Genomic DNA, 8,308 nt, shown 5'->3' on the forward strand with positions numbered 1-8,308 from the left:
CAAAGTGACTTCAGTATTTCAGATGTTATAATTATGACTTGTAAACTCGTACATACAAACTAAATGCACCATAAATTGAACTGAAATAAAAAAAATAATAAAATAGACATATTTGAATAAATAAATAATAAAGAGTCAACATATATAAAAAAAATTGAAAACGAATAAAACTGACAAAAACACAACAGAATTACTCAAATTTTAATTAAAAAAGAACTTTCAGAAAAGAAAAATGTATTAATAAATCAATATATTAATAAATTGCTTGTAAATTTTTACAAATAATCTCAAAGAAACTGCATCACACTGAATTAAACATGACATTTTAAGTAGAATAACTGAGTGATTTTCTTGCGCAGCGTACTCCAATAACCTGTTTTATTTACAACTTAAATAACACTGACATGTATTTATTGTTTACGTGACACATGATAACCAATGGCATGTCGATGTGATGTTCGTCTCTCAGATCTATATGACGTCATAAGGTCTGAAATAAAATGCACAAGAGATATGAACTAATGTTATGATGCTTTTATGCTCTTTCCCCATTGAACTAAAAAAGTGCAGCGGGAACATTCTGCTAAACTTCTGTTTTGTGAAATGAAATGACACGAGAGTGAGTAAATTACACAAATGAAATTTTTGTGTGGACAATCGCTTAAACTAAAGATCCATCAGTAGTCTCTGTGTGAAGTGCATTAGATTAAATGGATGGTCTCAGTATTTTCTGGTCTGAGCACATGTTTCCAGACTGGTGAGGAGCCCATGGGAGCGGTGCTGCTGCTGGTCATCTGTTGTGTGATGGTGGAGATTATGCAGCTTTATCATTAGAACAGATCCAGGAACAGCTGATCCTTGTACCAACCTCCTTTACACCTAATTAGCCTCATTAACAGCCTCGCCTGAACTCAGTGTGCAGCACGGCCACCTGGGAGCCACCGACAGGTAAAAATACCTCTCACAGGTACCGCCATCCTCTATTATTACACCAGCTGCACTGTCACACACAGCAGCTCACCTTTCACACACACACACACACAAAGTCTGCACAAACACCCAACACACTCATATGTGCACATTTAACACACTGCAAGGGCAAGGGCACATGCAGCTCTTACAAAAAAAATAACTAAATAACCATGACTGTACCATGCATCTACCAGGCTGTGTTGTTTATTGTTAACTAAAACCATTCAAAATGGTCTTTGGTAATTGAGATAAATATGAAATCAAATAAAAAATAATTGTTAACTAAAACTGAAACTATTGCAGTTACAATTAGTTCTCAGTAATTGAAATAATACTAAAATAAAATATAAATATAAATATTAAATGAAAAACTTTAACACAAATTTGAATTGTTGCCATAGCACAACAGCAATATAAAATATAACAAAATAACATACACAAATACACCATCTGAGTAAAATCTAAAAATGATGGATATGGTTTTACTTGTGTTTTGTTGTTGTTGTTTAAAATGAAATATTCCGTGAGTTTTGTTTGTTTTTGGTAATATTTTAAAAATATTTTTCTCAAATGATGTCACGGTATGTAAATGCTACAGTATTGTGGTACAGTCTTCACATAAACATGACAGAAGAAAGATGCTGAACGTGGCGTTGTTCATTTGGAATGGCTGCTTGCTTTAACTCAATTCCATCTTCTGTGTCGCCCACCCACAGTTCATTTCCTCTCTCTCTCTCTCTGTTGTCAGTCCCGTGTCTCAGCTATCCTCCCTTAATGATGTGTGGAGTTTAATTAAACACAATCTCAGTTATCTCACCTGTCAGCCCGTCTCTATCTGCCAGCTCAGTGTCTGGCCCCCTGAGTAAGAGCCACCATCTCTCTCTTGCTCTCTCTCTCTCTCTCTCTCTCTCACACACACACACACTCTCTCTCTCTCTCTCCATCTCTCTCTCTCTCACACACACACATACGCTCTCGCTCTCTCTCTCTCTCTCTCGCTTTCTCTCACACACACATACACACACACTCTCTCTCTCATTTTTACTTTCTCAAAAAAACTCATTCTGTATGATTTATAAGCGTTTTGAAAAATGGGGACATGGGTTATGTCCTCATAAGTCACCCTCTCCTTGTAATACCTGTGTCATACCCATGTCATTATACAGAGTTGTGTCCTGATATGATACAAAAACAAGAACACACACACACAGATATACACACTCACACAGATATACTCACACACACACACACACTCACACACACACACACACACACTCTCACACACACTCACACACACACTCTCACTCACACACACTCTCACACACACACACTCTCTCTCTCTCTCTTTCTTTAATCTCACAATCTATACAGTGGGTAATCTGTATGGTTGTACCATATTATTCTCGAAAAACATTATGGTAACATTTAAACGTAGCCTATATAAGTTTTTTTTTTCAAGGATCCCTTAAATGTATCAAAAGTGACAGTAAATACTTTTATAATGTTACAGAATATTTCTATTTCAAATAGATGCTGATCTTTTGTACTTTCTAATCATCAAATAATCCTACAACAAATCAAATGTATCACGGTTTCCACAAAAATCCAGACCAGAGAAAGATATATCTATTTTAAAAGCATAATGTAAATCTATCTTGATTTAAGAATGTTTATATGTACTGGAAAACAAGACACAAATACTGAGTAAGAATATAATTTTTGCAGTGCAGAACCAAAACTGTTTTAATGATAGCAATCCCTAACCAGCATAACTATATTATGACACAAGTTGAAGTGGTTGGTTCAGTCAGACTTCAGTTTTGTCCGTTCAGGTTGATCTCATGTCGCTGCTATCATAATCATGTGTCATCTTTACTGTAGCAACAGGCTCTTGTCAACTCTTTCTGCTTCTGTTTCTTTACACGCTCCGATGTTTCTGTACTTTTGCTTCCTTGCTCCTTTGTCTTTTGTATTCGTCACAATCTGTCGTGGGATGCTTGAGTGTGTTGTACTGTATGTGGTAGGGGGTCATTCAGGCGTGCTTTGGGGGAGACAGGAGACCCCGTGCGGAGAATCCTCACTGTCTGCTTTAATTGAGACATACTGTCATTGTGACAAACACATTTGCATGGTGAGTGTTGAGGGGGTTTCTGTGGATGGAGGGGGATAGAGAAGAACTCGGCTGTTAATCAGCTCTCCGTCAACATGAATGACAGAAAAGAGCCTCGTCCCTCGACAGGGAAAGCTCGGAGAGGAGGGGAAACCATGCCTTCATATTCCTCTCTTCTTCTTTCTCTCAGTGCTGTTCGCTCTTCTTATCCACTTACGTTGATCACACGCTCAACTGAAGTCTACAACAGTGTGTTCGTCAGCTGAGGAAGCATGCTAAGGGCTTCTGATTTATATATAGAAGTGGCAGGTGAAATAGTTTTTAATTTGACAAGATTTTGAGTCTTAAACGGGTGCCATGTTAAGGTTTCTATAGGTTACTAAATGGAGATTTCACTCATTACAAATTCAATTTTGTAATTCTGTCATCATTTATTCACTTTCATGTAATGCAAAGCAGTCATATAACTATCCTTGTCTATATGCATGCACAAATGATGCCAATTCACATCTTCCAATTTTCCAACACTGTGAATGCACAAGACTTCCAATTCTTTATCCACTATAATAACAATGTCCATAAAACTATTTGCATTACAGTGCATCAAAATTATTTAAGAAACACTACTTTGCTGTATCATGCAACACAATGAGCTGTTTTGCTCATTAACCTAGACCTAGATAGTACACGTGTATACATCTGCAAGATCGCTTCATCTGGAAAGCATCTGCTGTGTACAAACATCTCTGAGATGTCAGTTTTACATTCATTCGAACTCATAAACATCCTAAAGACATCTTCTAAACATCTGTTTGACATCTGATAGGAAGCATTCTATGGAAGTATTGCAGATGAGCAAACACTCTAAAATAGCCTACTGTATGCTTGATTTGTTGGTGAGTAAATAAAGGAAAGTGAAAGTGACGTGACATTCAGCCAAGTATGGTGACCCATACTCAGAATTTGTGCTCTGCATTTAACCCATCCGAAATGCACACACACAGAGCAGTGAACACACACACACTGTGAGCACACACCCGGAGCAGTGGGCAGCCATTTATGCTGCGGCGCCCAGGGAGCAGTTGGGGGTTCGATGCCTTGCTCAAGGGCACCTAAGTTGTGGTATTGAAGGTGGAGAGAGAACTGTACATGCACTCCCCCCACCCACAATTCCTGCCAGCCCGGGACTCGAACTCACAACCTTTCGATTGGGAGTCCGACTCTCTAACCATTAGGCCACGACTTCCCACAACTTCCCTAAATGATGACAAGATTATTATGAAACTATTTAACGTTTTAGTGGCTATGCATGAATTCGTAGGATGTGCTCACGATTCGTGCTAGTTATCTTTATGGGTGGAACTTCTTCGAAAGATCGTCTGAATTCATAAGAGATCGCCACCTTGTAAAAGAGTTGCATTTTTCATATGAAAAAATACGACGCTGCACAGTGTTTGATCTCACACTGACAGACAGAAGAAATCCTAATTGCACCGATGCAAAAATTCAAAGAAAGGTGGAACCCTGCTGTTCAAATGCATTAGCGCTAGCTCGCATTTAAACCAAAAAGGAAACACGATCTAGCTGTTCTCATTGGTGGAGAGCAGAGAGAGAAAGACGAGTCCCGCTGGGTGCGTTCTGCTCTCTGCTATAAGCAAACTGAATATGCATTAATGAATTCCATTGAAATGCAAAGTCTAGTAGCAATTTGTTCCATAAAGCTCTTAGAGAAATATGGATTAGACAGGGGGCAATACATTAGGTGTTTTAAATAGCTTTGAGACGTTGCCTTTTTTTTTCTACATCTTGCTTGTTCTTCACTAAGAAAACCTGCTGTGGTTTCAATATGCATGAAGTCTTTTTCATGTTGGCCATTCCCTCTTTTTGTCTGGCCCTGTAGGTGGCATGAGGTGGTCAGTAGATACTCAGGCTGGTTCGCAGAGTACATATTGCTGAAATAGGCCTGTTGTTATGTTGCTACAGACAGATCGAAGATATTCAAACTGGGCTGAAGTTTAGATGATCTAGCTACTTCCCTCACTAAAAAACACTGGATGGGTTGAGAGCGTGGTTTATGCACATTGATGTTTATGTATGGAAAAGCATTATTCCAGATAATGCAAATATTATGTATCTTAAGTATCTAGTGCCATTTTTTTTTATTTTGTCCCAAACAAATGTTTTGCAATCTGTGATAGCGTCAAGCCATTAAAGTCTTCTATGTTAATCAATGAACAAGGTCCCCATGCAGTCCTCTTCACTCACAGTGAGTAGAGGTTGTTAGTAAAAAACTTAAAATTTGTTTGCATTGCCTTGTAATATAATTTTAAAAAATGATATAATTTTTCTTTTCATCGGTATGGTTTGTAATGTTCTTGAATTAAGTTTTTGAATGACATCTCTTGTGCTTATGCATTTATCTGATCAAAACTACAGTAAAATATTGTAAAATATTATTACACTTTAAAATAACCATTTTCTATTTGAATATATTTTAAGTAATTAAGTCAATTATTCCTTAATATTTTATATTTTAAGTAATTTATTCCTGTGATGCACAGCTGTATTTTCAGCATCGTTACTCCAGTTTCAGTCACATGATCTTCAGAAATCATTCTAATATGATGATTTGCTGCTCAAGAAACATTTCTGATTATTATCCATTTTGAAAACAGTCAAGTTTTTGTACCATGAAACATTATTTTTGCAGTATTCCTAAGAACATTATCTATTTGAAACCTAAAGGAACATCCACCTGTTGCTTTGCACTGGTTCAGGACACAAGTTTACAGCGTCTTCATTTGCACAACAATCAGACCATGTTATCTTTAGTACTCTACAAATGAAAAGTATCGGATCTCATTTGATTTTAATTGTTTTTTGGAACCTGATGGACACAAGGCATAGGCTGACATATCTATCATGTTATAATGCTATATAAATTGATGTATACAGCCTCAGGTCATCAGAATTAGTGTAATTCCCACACACACACGTTTAGACTTTCAGGAGGCCCCTGGTGTAGAGAAGAGAGCTTCACTAGAGAAGGACTGAATCAGTGACAGCAGTGACTGTACGGCTGCTGATAGACCCTGAAGCGCAGACTTAATTAAACAGACCCTCTCTCTCTCAGTCTGTTTCAGGGGGTCTTTAATGAAGTGGTCTCCTCCATCGATCCTGCTGAACATTGGGTCTCCTTCCTCTGTTGGCTTGGCTGGCAGCCACTTGGCTTCGCTCTGTCAGCTCCGCGCAGCTAATTAGCTCTGTTGTTCTTTTGCCTCCCTGAGTTTTACTCCCTGTTTCAAGTTGAGGAGGGAAATGCAAAGAGGGTGGATCAGGCGTAACAATCCAACTACCCACAGTCCTTACATTAACAACATCATGCTACAACACTGGAGAGAGATATCTCCATGTAAAAGAATGGCCAAAGTGTCTGTATTACTGTGTGTGGATCCATGTCACCAAACCTATAAACTCTCTGATAGTGTTTGAACTGATATTTAATATGACAAATAAGTGTAAAAAGGTTGGAAGGGAGTGAATTGAATATTTTCTTTTATCAGTTTTGATAACTGAACTGTTATACTAAACATAGTTTTAGTTTTATTTAAGTAGATGTCAACAGAACATGAAGTAGGAGCTTATTCATTGGATAAAGAGTCTCAGAAAGCAAAAGTACCCATTTTGAGCAGCCTCGGTTTTGGAAGCGTTTTTCTTATTCATTTTTTCCCAATGAGATTTTAAAAGCATTTACATGTAAGAGTTATAATCCATGAATCAAACCAACCAGCTATGAGGGGAATCACAATATAAACTTTCATTCAAAGCAACAACAAAAAAAAAAGTATTTGAAAACTAGATAAAATTGTTTTTTTATAAGGGAAATAACTATAACCATGAAGCAATAGGATTAAAAAAAAACAATGAAACTGAGCTATTGTTTTCATATATAGGTATATATGTTTGACACAAACCTGATGTGAAATGCCAGTCCAATCTAAGTATTGTTTGTTATTACTATAGTACGGTGGCCGAGAGAGCTCAACACACTGCAACTTAAGAAAACACATGCAAATTGAAAAATACCAGCAAATGAAGAAAACAACTTAATCAGTTTGACAACACAAGTGTTGCAAATCATCACAACACATGCATATAACAAAACGCGCTGCAAAATCTTCACAACACATGCATATAGCGAAACGCGCTGCAAATCCTCACGACACATGCATATAACGAAACGCGCTGCAAATCCTCACAACACATGCATATAGCGAAACGCGCTGCAAATCCTCACAACACATGCATATAACGAAACGCGCTGCAAATCCTCACAACACATGCATATAACGAAACGCGCTACAAATCATCACAACACATGCATATAACGAAACGCGCTGCAAATCCTCACAACACATGCATATAACGAAACGCGCTGCAAATCCTCACAACACATGCATATAACGAAACGCGCTGCAAATCATCACAACACATGCATATAACGAAACGCGCTGCTAATCCTCACAACACATGCATATAACGAAACGCGCTGCTAATCCTCACAACACATGCATATAACGAAACGCGCTACAAATCATCACAACACATGCATATAACGAAACGCGCTGCAAATCCTCACAACACATGCATATAACGAAACGCGCTGCAAATCCTCACAACACATGCATATAACGAAACGCGCTGCAAATCCTCACAACACATGCATATAACGAAACGCGCTGCAAATCCTCACAACACATGCATATAACGAAACGCGCTGCTAATCCTCACAACACATGCATATAACGAAACGCGCTGCAAATCTTCACAACACATGCATATAACGAAACGCGCTGCAAATCCTCACAACACATGCATATAACGAAACGCGCTGCAAATCTTCACAACACATGCATATAACGAAACACGCTGCAAATCCTCACAACACATGCATATAACGAAACGCGCTGCAAATCCTCACAACACATGCATATAACGAAACACGCTGCAAAATCTTCACAACACATGCATATAACGAAACGCGCTGCAAATCCTCACAACACATGCATATAACGAAACGCGCTGCAAATCATCACAACACATGCATATAACGAAACACGCTGCAAATCCTCACAACACATGCATATAACGAAACGCGCTGCAAATCCTCACAACACATGCATATAACGAAACACGCTGCAAAATCTTCACAACACATGCATATAG

Source organism: Carassius carassius, chromosome 34 (assembly GCF_963082965.1).
Source record: "Carassius carassius chromosome 34, fCarCar2.1, whole genome shotgun sequence".
Taxonomy (NCBI): domain Eukaryota; kingdom Metazoa; phylum Chordata; class Actinopteri; order Cypriniformes; family Cyprinidae; genus Carassius; species Carassius carassius.